We start from the raw sequence: 15,532 nt of genomic DNA, 5'->3' as shown, positions 1-15,532 counted from the left end.
TCTTTTTATACTTATTTTTAATTTGAATTTTAGATTGTTTATCCCCTGTCCCTCCAACATCTGCTGTGAAGAAAATATGCACGTAGAATTGTGCAAAAAAGTTCCATTTTAGCCATGTCACCAAAAAAACAATGAAATAAAGTGAGGAAATTATATTTCAATTTGCACTCAGAGTTTATCGGTTCTATTTCTGACTGTTTATAGCAATTTTAATCAGAATAACTTCTCTGTTATCTTGGATCATTGTATCTATTGTATCTAAATCTTTCACAATCAATTATACATATGACATTGAAGTTATTATGCACAATGATTACCTGGTTCTGTTCATTTCTCTTTGCATTAGTTTGTTCAGTATTTCCAAACTGCTCCTACATGGTCATATACTGTAACTCATTTATCCCTTCTTATGTGATGGGGATCCACCACATTTCAAATTCTTTGTCACTACAAAAAGAACTTCAATTCATAACTTCAGCAACAGTTCTTAAGTGTACTTCATTCTCCAATCCTCTAGTGTGTGGCATTTGTAGTAGCTATGATGTGGTATCTCATAATCATTTTAATTTCAATTCACTTATTCAATAATGATTAAAACATTATTTTGAAAATATAACTATATATGTTTTTATTTCTTCTGAAAATTGTCTGATCATATGCCTTGATTATTTATCAATTGGGTAATGGCTCTTTTTTATAAATTTGTCTATATATCTGAAAAATGTAATGTTTTTCAGAGAAATTAGCTATGCACTTTTTAGAATACCTCATGATCTATGAAAACATTTAGCAAAACGAAGGTGCCCTCATTATCTCCCTTAATTATGCTTATTTTTCCTTTTCCTTTGTATGCCATTATGATTGAACTCCTGCCTTTTTTTAAACTTAAGCTGAAATATAATGATTTCTGCTCCAGCAAATTTTTATTTATTTATTTTAAATAATCACTTTTTATTTTCTTTTTCATTATTATTTTTATATTTACTTATTATGTATTATTGTATTTTATAGTTTTTTAACAAGATATATGCTTGGGCAATTTTCTGCATTGATCTTTGCAAAACCAATAGTTTTTTATTTTAAAAATAAATACAAAGATGATAGTTTTCAACATTTCCCCTTGCAAAACCTTGTGTTCCAATTTTTTCTCTCTCCCTCCCTCAATCCCCTCCCCTAGACAACAAGTAATCCAATTTATATTAAACCTGTACACTTCTTCGATAAAATATTCCCACATCTACCATCCAGACCCTTTTTAAACTGCATATACATATATACATACGTGTGTGTGTGTGTGTGTGTGTGTGTGTGTGTGTGTAATTTTGCCTGTTTCAAGTGTGTCTCTTGTAAACAACATATTTTGGTTGGGATTTTGGTTTCCAATTAATTCCACCATCCACTTTTGTTTTATGGGAAAGTTCATCCTATTACATTCATAATAGTGATTACTGTGTTTGTTATTTCCTTGTATCTTAGCTTCTCTCTCTCTCTCTCTCTCTCTCTCTCTCTCTCTCTCTCTCTATCTCCTGATTCTCATCACTGTTTTCCTCAATCCACCCTCCCTTTTATTACTCTCTCCATTTGTTCTCTTCCCCTCATATTTTCTGGTTGAGAAAATTTTCTATGCTGAGTCTGTACCTGTATTCTTTCTTCTTTGAATCAATTACAGTGAGAATGATGTACAATTGTTACCCTCCATGCCTCCCACTTTCCCCCTCCATTATAAAGCTGTTCTTTGCAAACATTTTTTTTGGTAGGATGATAATTCTTTCTGGCTCACTTATTTATACTTAAATTTTGTGTTTGAATACCAGATTTTCTGATTGACTGGTCTTTTCATCTGGAAAGTCTAAAGCCCTCTTTTTCATTAACTATCCATTTTTTTCCTCACAAAAAGTAAGACTTAGTTTTTCTGGATGGATTATTCTTGATTTAATCCTAGCTCTTTTGCTGACCTTTTAAAGGAAATTGATAAATCTTGTGTGATCCTATATCTCCTCAATATTTAAATTATTTCTCTCTGGCTGCTTGTAATAGGTTCCTCTTGAGTTGGTTGCTCTGGAATTTGGCTATAATAATGTTAACTTATATATGGGGGATTCCTTTCAAGAGATTGGTGAATTCTTTCAATTTCTATTTTACCATTTTGACTTAAGAAAAAAGGGGCAATTTCCCCTTATGATGTCTAGACTCTTTTTTTGATCATGATTTTCAGGGAGATCAATAATTCTTAAATTACTCTCCTAGATATATTCTCCAGGTCAGCTTTTTTTTTTTATTCTGATGAAATATTTTACATTTTATTCTAATTTTTAAAATTCTTTTGATTTTACTTTTATTACTCCTTAATATCTCATGGAGTTATTAGCATCTATATCCCCAATTCTAATTTTAAGGATTTTCTATAGTTGTAGTTTTGTACTTCTTTTTCCATTTGGTCAATTGTGCTTACATATACATATGTATGTATATATAAGTGCATATTTGTATAAATATATATGTGCATTATATTCATAATGTATGTACAAATATACAAATTTATTGTATATATATGTACACATATACAAATTTAAATAAATTTATATATATATATATATATATATACAATATACATTTATATACATATGTAGATGTGTGTGTTATATATGTTTGTGTTTAAATTTTCCCACTATTATTTATAAAAGCAACTTTTAACCTTTGTGTTTTCTTTTGAATTTTAAGTTAAAAATTCTCTCCCTTTCTCCTTGTATTCTTCCCATCCCACTGAAAAGACAAGAAATTTGATAAAGGTTATACATATGTAGTCATGCAAACATATATTCAAGTTAGTCATGTTGTAAAAGAAAATACAGACCAAAAAAAAAAAAAAAACCAGCAAGGAAAAAGTATGCTTTAATTTACATTTAGATTCCATCACTTCCTTCTTTGGAAATGTATAGATTTTTTTATCATGAGTTTTTAAGAATTTTCTTGCACTAATCTGGGGATAATAAGAGAGGGCAGAAAATACAGAATTAGTCATTTTAACCATAAATGTGAATGGGATAAGCTCTGCCATAAGGCAAAAGCAGTAGACTGGATCAAAAGCCAGAACCCTACAATATGTTGTTTAGAGGAAACATATTTAAAACAGGGAGATGCATACAGAGTAAAGGTAAAAGGCTGGGGCAGAATCTATTATACTTCAGGTGAAGTCAAAAAAGCAAGAGTAGCCATGCTTATCTCAGATCAAGCAAAAGCAAAAATTGATCCAATTAAAAGGAAGGAAACTATGTCTTGCTAAAGGGTAGCATAGACAATGAAGCAATATCAATACTAAGTATATATGCAACAAGTGCTCTAGCATCTAACTTCTAAAGGAGAAGTTAAGAGAGTTGCAAGAAGAAATAGACAGCAAAACTATAATAGTGGGAGATCTCGACCTTGCACTCTCAGAATTAGATAAATCAAACCACAAAACAAATAAGAAAGAAATTAAAGAGGTAAATAGAATATTAGAAAAAATTAGGTATGATAGATCTTTGGAGAAAACTGAATGGTGACAGAAAGGAATATACTTTCTTCTCAACAGTTCATGGAACCAGACAAAAATTGACCATATATTAGGACATAAAGACCTCAAAATTAAATGCAGGAAGGCAGACATAGTAAATGCTTTCTTTTCAGATCATGATGCAATAAAAACTACATTCAACAAAATGTTTGGGGTAAATAGACTATAAAGTAATTGGAAACTAAATAATCTCATCTTAAAGAATGATTGGGTGAAACAGCAAATTATAGGCACTAATAATAACTTCACTCAAGATAATGATAACAAAGAGACAATATACCAAAATTTGTGGGATGCAGATAAAGCGGTAATAAGGGGAAATTTCATATCTTTAAAGTCTTACTTGAATAAAATACAGAAAGAGAAGATCAATGAATTGGGCTTGCAACTTAAAAAGCTAGAAAAAGATCAAATTAAAACCCCCCAATCAAATACTAAAATTGAAATTCTAAAATTGAAAGGAGAAATTAACAATATTGGAAGTAAAAAAAAAAAAACTTGAATTAATAAATAAAACTAAGAGTTGGTTTATGAAAAAAAAATAAAATAGATAAACCTTTGGTAAATCTGATTAGAAAAAGGAAAGAGGAAAATCAAATTGTTAGTCTTAAAATGAAAAGGGAGAACTTTCCACCAATGAAGAGGAAATTAAAGAAATAACAAGGAGTTACTTTGTCCAACTTTATGCCAATAATTTTGATAACCTAAGTGATATGGATGACTACCTCCAAAAATATAGGCTTCCCAGGTTAACAAAGGTGGAAGTCAATTGTTTAAATATTCCCATTTTAGAAAAGAAATTGAACAAGCTATTAATCAATTCCCTAAGAAAAAAATCCCCAGAACCAGATGGATTTACATGTGAATTCTACCAAACGTTTAAAGAACAATTGGACCAAATTTTGTATAAATTATTTGACAAAATAGGGAATGAAGGAGTCCTGCCAAATTCTTTTTACGACGCAGACATGGTACTGATACCTAAACCAGGTAGGTTGAAAACAGAGAAAGAAAAATTATAGACCAATCCCCCTAATGAATATTGATGCTAAAATCTTAAATAAGATATTAGTAAAAAGACTACAAAAAAAATCACCAGGATATATACCATGATGAAGTAAGATTTATACGAGGAATGCAGGGCTGGTTCAGTATTAGGAAAACTATTAGTATAGTTGACCATATTAATTGCCAAATTATCAAAAACAATATAATCATCTAAATGGATAGAGAAAAAGCATTTGATAAAATCCAACATCCATTCCTATTAAAAACACTCGAGAGTATAGGAATGGATGGACTTTTCCTTAAAATAATCAGTAGCATCTATTTAAAACCATCACTTAAGCATTGTATGTAATGGGGATAAACTGAAACCATTTCCAATTAGATCAGGAATGAAACAAGGTTGCCCACTATCACCATTGCTATTCAATATTGTTGTAGAAATGCTAACTTTGACAATGAGAGTTGAGAAAGAGATTAACGGAATTAGAGTAGGTGATGAGGAAACCAAATTATCACTCTTTGCTGATGTATGATGGTATACATAGAGAACCCCAGAGATTCTACTAAAAGTCTATTAGAAATTATTCACACCTTTAGCAAAGTTGCAGGATACAAAATAAACCCATATCAGTCATCAGCATTCTTATATATCACTAACAAAATCCAACAGAGTTACAAAGAGAAATTCTATTTAAAGTAACTACCGAGAGTAGAAAATATTTAGGAATCTATCTACCAAGGGAAAATCAGGAATTATATGAACTAACTACAAAACACTTTCCATGCAAATTGTCTGATCTAACCAACTGGAAAAATATTAAATGCTCTTGGATAGGGCAAGCAAATATAATAAAGATGACAATACTACCTAAATTAATTTATTTATTTAGTGCTATACCAGACACCAAAAAACCTATTTTAATGACCTAGAAAAAAATAACAACAAAGTTCATTATGGAAAAACTAAAGGTCAAGAATTTCAAGGGAATTAATGAAAAAAAAATCAAAATAAGGTGCCCTAGCTGTACCAGATCTAAAATTATAATATAAAGCAGTGGTTACCAAAATCATTTGTTATTGGCTAAGAAATGAACTAATTGATCAGTGGAATAGGAATAGGAATAATCCTAAATAGGTTATTTAGGAATAAAGTTAGACAAAACAGTCTAACTTTAATAATCTATTGTTTGACAAGCCCAAATACCCCAGCTTTTGGAATAAAAACTCATTGTTTGACAAAAACTGCTGGAAAAATTGGAAATTAGTATGGCAGAAACTAAGCATTGACCTACACTTAACACTATACATCAAGATAAGGTAAAAATGGGTTCATGACCTAGGCATAAAGAATGAGATTATAAATAAATTGCAAGAGCATAGGTAGTTTATTTCTCAAACTTGTGGAAGAGGAAGGAATTTATGACCAAGGAAGAATTAGAGATCATTATTGATCACAAAATAGAAATTTTTGATTATATCCAATTGAAAAGTTTTTTGTACAAACAAAACTAATGCAGACAAGATTAGAAGGGAAGCAATAAACTGGAAAAACATTTTTCTGTCAAAGATTCTGATAAAATATATAGAGAACTGGCTTTAATTTATAAGAAATTAAGCCATTCTCCAATAGATAAATGATCAAAGCATATGAACAGACAATTTTCAGATGAAGAAATTGAAACTATTTCTAGCCATATGAAAAGATGTTTTACATCATTATTAATCAGAGAAATGCAAATTAATACATCTCTGAGATACCACTACACACCTGTCAGATTGGCTAGAATGACAGGAAAATATAATGCGGAATGTTGGAGGGGATGTTGGAAAACAGGGATAATAATACATTGTTGGTAGAATTGTGAATACATCCAGCCATTCTGGAGAGCAATTTGGAAGTATGCTCAAAAAGTTAACAAACTGCATACACTGATCCATTGGTATTTTTACTGGGCTTATTTCCAAAAGAGATTTTAAAGAAGGGAAAGGGACCTGTATGTGCACAAATGTTTGTGGCAGATCTCTTTGTAGTGGCAAAAAACTGGAACTGAATGGATGTCCATCAGTAGGAGAATGGCTGATAAATTGTGGTATATGAATATTATACAATATTATTATTCAGTAAGAATAATAGCAGGATGATTTCAGAAAGCCCTGGAGTGACTTACATGAACTGATGCTGAATGAAATGAGCAGGACCAGGAGTTCATTATATATTTCAACAACAATACTATATGATTATATACCAAGATAAGATGAAAATGGGTCCATGATCTAGGCATAAAGAATGAGATTATAAATAAATTAGAGGAACATAGGATAGTTTATCTCTCAAACCTGTGGAGGAGGAAGAAATTTGTGATCAAAGATGAACTAGAGACCATTATTGATCACAAAATAGAAAATTTTGATTACATCAAATTAAAAAGCTTTTGTACAAACAAAACTAATGCAAACAAGATTAGAAGGGAAGCAACAAACTGGGAAAACATCTTCACAGATAAAGATTCTGATAAAGGCCTCGTTTCCAAAATATATAGAGCATTGACTCTAATTTATAAAAAAATAACCAAGCCATTCTCCAATTGATAAATGGTCAAAGGATATGAACAGACAATTTTCAGATGATGAAATTGAAACTATTATCATTCACATGAAAGAGTATTCCAAATCACTATTGATCAGAGAAATGCAAATTAAAACAACTCGGAGATACCACTAAATACCTGTCAGATTGACTAAGATGACAGGTAAAAATAATGATGAATGTTGGGGGGGGATGTGGGAAAACTGAGACACTGATGCATTGTTGGTGGAATTGTGAATGAATCCAACCATTCTGGAGAACAATCTGGAAATATGCCCCAAAAGTTATCAAACTGTGCATACCCTTTGACCCAGCAGTGCTACTATTGGGCTTATACCCCAAGGAGATACTAAAGAAGGGGAATGGACCTGTATGTGCCAAAATGTTTGTGGCAGCCCTGTTTGTAGTGGCTAGAAACTGGAAAATGAATGGATGCACATCAATTGGAGAATGGTTGGGTAAATTGTGGTATATGAATGTTACGGAATATTATTGTTCTGTAAGAAATGACCAGCAGGATGAGTAGAGAGAGGCTTGGGAAGACTTACATGAACTGATGCTAAGTGAATTGAGCAGAACCAGGAGATCATTATATACCTCAACAACGTTACTGTATGAAGATGTATTCTGATGGAAGTGGATTCCTTCGACAAAGAGAAGATCTAACTCAGTTTCAACTGATCACTGATGGACAGAAGCAGCTACACCCAAAGAAAGAACACTGGGAAATGGGCAATCATATATTGTATCTAGGATATACATCAAATTAAAAAGGTTTGTACAAATAAAACTAATGCAAACAAGATGAGAAGGGAAGCAACATATTCAACATGTATAGGACTGCTTGCCATCTAAGGGAGGGGGTGGAGGGAGAGAGGTGAAAAATCGGAACAGAAATGAGTGCAAGGGATAATGTTGTAAAAAAATTACCCTGGCATGGGTTCTGTCAATAAAAAGTTATTATAATAAAATAAAATAAAATAAACTACTATAGATTATAAATTCTGATGGGTGTGGCCCTCTTTGGCAATGACATGAACCAAATCAGTTCCAATAGAGCAGTAATGAATTGAACCTGCTGCACCCAATGAAAGAATTCTGGGAGATAATTATGAACAACTACATAAAATTCCCAATCCTTCTATTTTTGTCTGCCTGCATTTTTTATTTCCTTCACAGGCTAATTGTACACTATTTCAAAGCCCAATTCTTTTTGGACAGCAAAATAAGTATATGGACATGTATACATATATTGTATTTAATTTATGCTTTAACATATTTAACATGTATGGTCAACCTGCCATCCGGGGGAGGTGGTGGGGGGAAGGAGGGGAAAAGTTGAAAGAAAAGATTTTGCAATTATCAATGCTGAAAAATTATCCATGATATATCTTGTAAATAAAAAAGGTATAATAAAAAAATAATTTTCTTTCATTATTATCTTCATCAGAATAAAAAAGTAAATAAACATATGAATATCTTCACAATACCTCAGTTACTTTATTCGGTGTGTTCTCCTAATTCTACTCATTTACTTTTGCATCAATTCATTAGTCTCTCCAGGTTTTTCTGAAATTACTGGGACACATAAAAAGTTCAAAACACATAGATTCTGAGTAATTAATCACTTTGTCAATTGTGCTAGCAGATTATTAAAACGGGGTCATTGGTACTCTCAAATAACAAAAAGCCCTCATGGAACTCACTCAGTGCTCATATGCCCTTGGAAGAGTAAGTGTTCCTGAAACTGGCAATCAACCCAGATTAGTTAACAAATAATGAGAAGAATATATTAAAATATGAGCTGACAAATATTTGCAGCCATAAGAGATCATTTCTAAGACCTGTCAGCTTTTGTTTCTTCCAAGGTTGTGTAATTTAGAAAGAAGTGTGTTTACTATTGACCTGTACTCAGACATGAGGAATTAAACATTATTTTTTATCCTGTAACTATATCTGGGGTCCCCACTTTTTTCAAGCTCTGGTCTGCTGGTGTTTGTCCTCACCCTGAGATTCATACTCAAATCTGTGATCCAGATGGAAGTATAGGCACCGAAACAGAGTCAGACCTGATGCCAAGGAAGGGACCCTGAAATCTCCTTCTGATCAGTTATCTGACCTACTGACTATTTCTGGAAACCACCTTGGCTGTCATTGATTCAGTTGCCCCCAAGGCCTTCTGCTTCTTTGTTTAGTTGAAGTTAGTATTGGACTTTGCTACAGTCTCACCCTGATACAACAGACATTTCCTGCTGACTTTCTAAGTAGGCTATGCTGAAAAATTGTTTCAAAGTCCTTTTCTGGATTCTACTCTAGAATTTCCTTGGAGAATTATTTAATGTTGTTTAGAGGGCTTTGGGGGATAACTTAGGTGAATCCTGGTTTTTCTTCATCATCTTGGCTCTGCTCCCCTACAATTGTGATTTATAAGAGATTCTTCAGGGAATTTTTTGCCTATTTTACCCATTAGACTGCTTTTTTATTGTTCTTTTCCAATATTTCTGTCCCTTTTTTACCAAACTATTAATTCTCTTTTTATAATTGTCATGCAATACTCATTTCTTATCTCTTTCTTTTAATTTACCAGGAATTCATGTTGAGTTTGTAAGTCCAATTAACTTTTTTCTTTGAGACTTTGCTTGTAGCAGTTTTAAAAGCATTGTCTTTCTCTGAGCCTGTGTCTTGGTGCTCCCTGACTTTAGAGTAGCTTTTCATCTACAAATTCTATTTTTAGGGTTTGTGGACACACTTTCCCAAGCTTCATGATTTTTCATGCTGCTGTTTTCAGAGTTACTTCTTAGACTCTGCAAGTATTTGCCTTCTTCCAAGAGTGGGATCTTTTGCTGTGTAGTAGAGCAAAATAAGATAGATTTACAAATAAAGTTTCTTTAAAAACAAAAGATATCAACAAATCTAAGATTTTTTTTTGTAAAAAGCTGGTCAATTTCCTTTCCTTCAGCTTTCACTTTCTAGTCTAACCTGACCCCTGCAAATGATCTGTAATGAGCAATAAAGGAAATTAGAAGGGAAAAAAAAAGGAAAATCTGTGGAGAAGAAAGGAATTTGTGGCCAAAGAAGGACTAATATACATTATGGAATGCAAAATGAATAATTTTTATTATATTAAGTTAAAAATTTTTGTACAAACAAAAACAAGGCAGACAAGATTAGAAAGGAAATAGTAATGTGTAGTAACAGTATACCTCAGGCTCATTTTTGGATGAGACTAATGTATTGCATCTCTGACTTCTCCCAAATTTAAGTTCTAATTTTGTCTTTAAAAGTCACTTTCTGTGGCAGCTAGTTGGTATAGTGAATAGACCACCAGCCCTGAAGTCAAGAGGTCCTTAGGTCAAATCTGGCCTTAAACTTTAACACTTCCTGGCTGTGTATCCCTGAGTAAGTCCCTTCACCCCAAATGTATCAAAAAAAAGTCACTTTTTGGGAATGTCTCATGCTTATGGTGCAGGCATATTTAGATAAGACTTTATCTCATCACAGTAAGGCCAAAGAAGAATTAGAGTTCATTATGGAATGCAAAATGGAAACTTTTGTTTCTATCAAGTAATTTTTTTTATATAAACAAAACCAATGCACACACAAACACAAAACATTGTAGGCCTAAAAGCAGCCACCAATTAAGAAAGCGTTAAAGCTCAAACTCACCTGTCATTTAATCCCAACAATCAATCAAAATCCCACACCCAATATTGAACAATTCTTTTAATATTTAGAAGATATAATGCTAATATGAGTAACCTGAATATATTCTCCTTGTATAAGCATTCCTGCCTCTGCACGGGAAGGTCAATTTCACTGATCAGGAATAAGAGACAGTTAAACCCTCATTGTGCCATTCATACTAGTCCCCAATTAAGAGACAAGTGATTATGCTACCTTTGCACAGTCAGGATACTACCGCCATTAAAGTCACAACTCACCAGGCAGGCAGTGCCTCTAACACTAATAAATGCTTGAGGTGATGTTTTTGGTAAACAGTGGGGGAGTTCTTTTTATTCCTTTTAATCTTTCCTTTTATGCACACCTGAGTTGGGTTAACAATGTGTGTAATAGAGTGCTAGTGTGTGGGTACAATTATTTGTTTGGTTAAGTGTAAGTGATTGTTCTGATCTGTATTTCTGTTTGTGCAAGGAGAATATATTCAGGTTACTCATATTAGCATTAAATCTTCTAAATGTTAATAGAATTGTCCAATATTAGGTGTAGGGATTTTGATGCATTCTCGGGATTAAATGACAAAAGATTAGAAGGAAAGCAGTAAAGTGGGAAAACATTTAGGTCCAAGATTGTAATTAAGCCCTAATTTCTAAAATATAGAGAGAATTCACTCAAATTTAATAAGAATACAAGCCATTCTCTAAATGATAAATAGTCAAAATATATGAACAGATCATTTTCAAATGAAAAAATTAAAACCATTTCTAGTCATATGAAAAAGTGTTCTGACTTCCAGCCAAGATGGCGGTGAGGAGGCACACAGCTGTGTAAGCTCCACATTTTCTCTCAGAATCCATCTCATTACAAGCCTCTGAATTAATTCTTGACTTAAAAAAAACCCCACAAATAGTTACCAAGAGAAGACATCCTTGAGATTTGCCAGGAAAGGTCTGTTTCTGCTTGAAGGTGGGACAGTTTTAGATCAGGCACAGGCTGAGGGCAGCAGCAGCAAGAGTTCTGCAGGCAGCTCACAGCCGAGCAGACCAGAGGGGGTTGAAGTGTGATCTCAGCCATCTCTGCGGGGAGAGCTTTGCTAGAAGCTTGAATACTTTGCCCTGGCAGCAAGTCAGTAGCCCAACAGAGAAGCTAAAAACACCAGGGGTGAAGAATACAACCCCAAACAGCTGGAGTTTCCCAGGACCTGGCCACTCCTCCACCACAGCATCTCAGCATGCTCTCAGAGTCTCAGAGCTCAGGCACAGCACAGTCCTGCTAGTGCCTCGCTGATGCCCCCACAGTCTGTAGAAGAAACTCAGTAACACCACCCAGCCCCTCCCCCCAAAAAAACAGATTCCATTTGTTTTTTTTTCTTTTTTTTTTGTTAGTTTGTCTCTGATTCTTCTCTGACAAAATGGGCAAAAAATTGAAAAGGACTTTAACGATCTACAGCTTTTAAACGGACAGAGAACAGACTCTAAACCCTGAGGAGACTAAAAACAGACTATCTCCAGGTGAATCCCCACAGGAGGAGATCATCTGTTCCTCACCACAGATGAATCTCTTAGAAGAAATTAAAAAGGCTCTCACAAGAGAGCTAGAAGAAAGATTGGAAAAGGAGAGGGAGGCTTGGCAAGAGAGTCTGGAGAAATTGTCCCACTAACTTAAAGACAGAAGGGATAAAGAAAACAAATCCTTGAAAAATAGGATCAGTGAACTGGAAACAGAAAATGGCTCTCTAAAAAACAAAATTGGTGAAATGGAAAAACATTCCATAGAACAAAACAACACAATTGCACAATTAGAAAAAGATATAAAAAAAAGTGAATGAAGAAAATACTTCATTGAAAATCAGAATCGAGCAAATGGAATTGCATGACTCGAGGAGACAAGAAGAATCAGTCAAGCAAAACCAAAAAAAATCAAACAATGGACAAAAATGTGAAATACCTTCTTGGGAAAACAACAGACCTGGAAAATAGGTCTAGGAGAGACAATCTGAGAATTATTGAACTCCCAGAAAAATATGATGAAAAAAAGAACCTGGACACTATTTTCCAGGAAATTATCAAAGAGAACTGCCCAGAAGTCATAGAAAGAGAGGGTAAAATAGACATTGAAAGGATTCATTGAGATCCTAAAATCAAAACACCAAGGAATATAGTGGCCAAATGCCAGAACCCAAGGAAGAAAAAAATACTCCAAGTGGCTAGAAAAACCCAATTCAAATATAGAGGAGCCACAATAAGGATCACCCAGGATCTAGCAGCATCCACATTAAAAGATCGAAGGGCCTGGAATATGATATTCCCGAAAGGCTAAGGAACTCGGTATGCAACCAAAAATAACTTACCCAGCCAGAATGAACATCTTTTTCCAGGGAAGAAGATGGTCATTCAACAAAATAAGTGAATTTCACCTATTTTTGATGAAAAAAACAGAACTTAACAAGAAGTTTGATCTACAAATATATAACACAAGAGAAACCTAAAAAGGTAAAAAGAAATCTTGGGAACTATATTTCTGCTGTAAAGATGTATAAAGAATACATGTATACTTTGTTCTAGAAATTAGAGGTGGAAAGGACATTGTACCAGAAAAAGGGTAAAGTGGGGGTACTACATCTCACAAAGAGGCAAAGGAAACCTATTATATCTGAGAGAAAGAATGGAGGGGGGTGAAAATAGTGGATATTATACTGCCATCAGAATTGGCTTTAAGAGAAAAAAATTTTAGACATATTCAATTTATGGTGAAACATCTCCCATCTCATTGAAAAGTGAGAAGGGAAAAATGAAAAGGAAAGGAATAAGTAAGCGGAAGAGAATACGGAAATTATGAAACAAAGGACAAAGATAGGGGGAGGAACTCTAAGGTGGGGAGGAGGGATACTAAAAAGGGAGGGCTGTGAGAAACAAGTGGTGCTCACAAGTTTAATACTGGGAAGGGGGGTAAGGGGAAAAGAAGGGAGAAAAGCATGAACAGGGGTTAACAAGATGGCAAGTAATACACAATTGGTAATTTTAACCATAAATGTGAATGGGGTAAACTCCCCCATAATGAGGAAGCGGTTAGCAGAATGGATTAAAAGCCAGAATGCTACAATATGTTGTTTACAGGAAACACACCTGAAGCAGGGAGATACATGTAGAGTAAAGGTAAAAGGTTGGAGCAAAATCTACTATGCTTCAGGTGAAGTCAAAAAAGCAGGGGTAGCCATGCTGATTTTAGATCAAGCAAAAACAAAAACTGATCTAATTAAAAGAGATAAGGAAGGGCATTATATCTTCCTAAAGGGTAGCATAGATAATGAAGCAATATCAATATTAAACATATATGCACCAAGTGGTGTAGCATCTAAATTCTTAAAAGAGAAATTAAGAGAGCTGCAAGAAGAAATATACATCAAAACTATAATAGTGGGAAATCTCAACCTTGCAATCTCAGAATTAGATAAATCAAACCACAAAATAAATAAGAAAGAAGTCAAAGAGATAAATAGAATACTAGAAAAGTTAGATATGATAGATCTCTGGAGAAAACAAAATGGAGACAGAAAGGAGTACACTTTCTTTTCAGCAGTTCATGGAACCTATACAAAAATAGACCATATATTAGGACATAGAAAACTCAAACTCAAATGCAGTAAGGCAGAAATAGTAAATGCATCCTTTGCAGGACACGATGCAATAAAAATTACACTCAACAAAAGGCCAGGGCAAAGTAGACCAAAAAATAATTGGAAAGTAAATTATCTCGTACTAAAGAATGATTGAGTGAAACAGCAAATCATAGACATAATTAATAACTTTACCCACGAAAATGACAATAATGAGACATCATACCAAAATGTGTGGGATGCAGCCAAAGCAGTAATAAGGGGAAATTTCATGTCTCTAGAGGCCTACTTGCATAAAATAGAGAAAGAGAAGGTCAATAAATTGGGCTATACTAGAAAAGGAACAAATTTAAAACCCCCAGTCAAACACTAAACTTGAAATTCTAAAAATAAATCAATAAAATTGAAAGTAAAAAAACTATTGAATTAATTACTAAAACTAAGAATTGGTTCTGTGAAAAAATCAACAAAATAGACAAACCCTTAGTAAATCTGATTTAAAAAAATGAAAGAGGAAAACCAAATTGTTAGTCTTAAAAATGAAAAGGGAGAACTTCCCACTAATGAAGAGGAAATTAGAGCAATAATTAGGAATTACTTTGCCCAATTTTATGCCAATAAATTCGACAACTTAAATGAAATGGAAGAATACCTTCAAAAATATAGCCTTCCCAGATTAACAGAGGAAGAAGTAAATATCCTAAACAGTCCCATTTTAGAAAAAGAAATAGAACAAGCTATTAACCAACTCCCTAAGAAAAAATCCCCAGGACCAGATGGATTTATATGTGAATTCTACCAAACATTTAAAGAACAATTAACTCCAACGCTATATAAACTATTTGAAAAAAATTGGGATTTAAGGACTCCTACCAAACTCCTTTTACAACACAGACATGGTACTGATACCTAAACCAGGTGGGCTGAAAACAGAGAAAGAAAATTATAGAACAATCTCCCTAATGAATATCGATGCTAAAATCTTAAATAAAATATTAGTAAAAAGATTACAGAAAATCATCCCCAGGATAATACACTATGACCAAGTAGGATTTATAACAGGAATGCAGGGCTGGTTCAATATTAGGAA

The sequence above is a fragment of the Sarcophilus harrisii genome, chromosome 2, assembly GCF_902635505.1.
Source record: "Sarcophilus harrisii chromosome 2, mSarHar1.11, whole genome shotgun sequence".
In the NCBI taxonomy this organism is placed as follows: domain Eukaryota; kingdom Metazoa; phylum Chordata; class Mammalia; order Dasyuromorphia; family Dasyuridae; genus Sarcophilus; species Sarcophilus harrisii.
Note: the sequence above shows the minus strand (reverse complement) of the source record.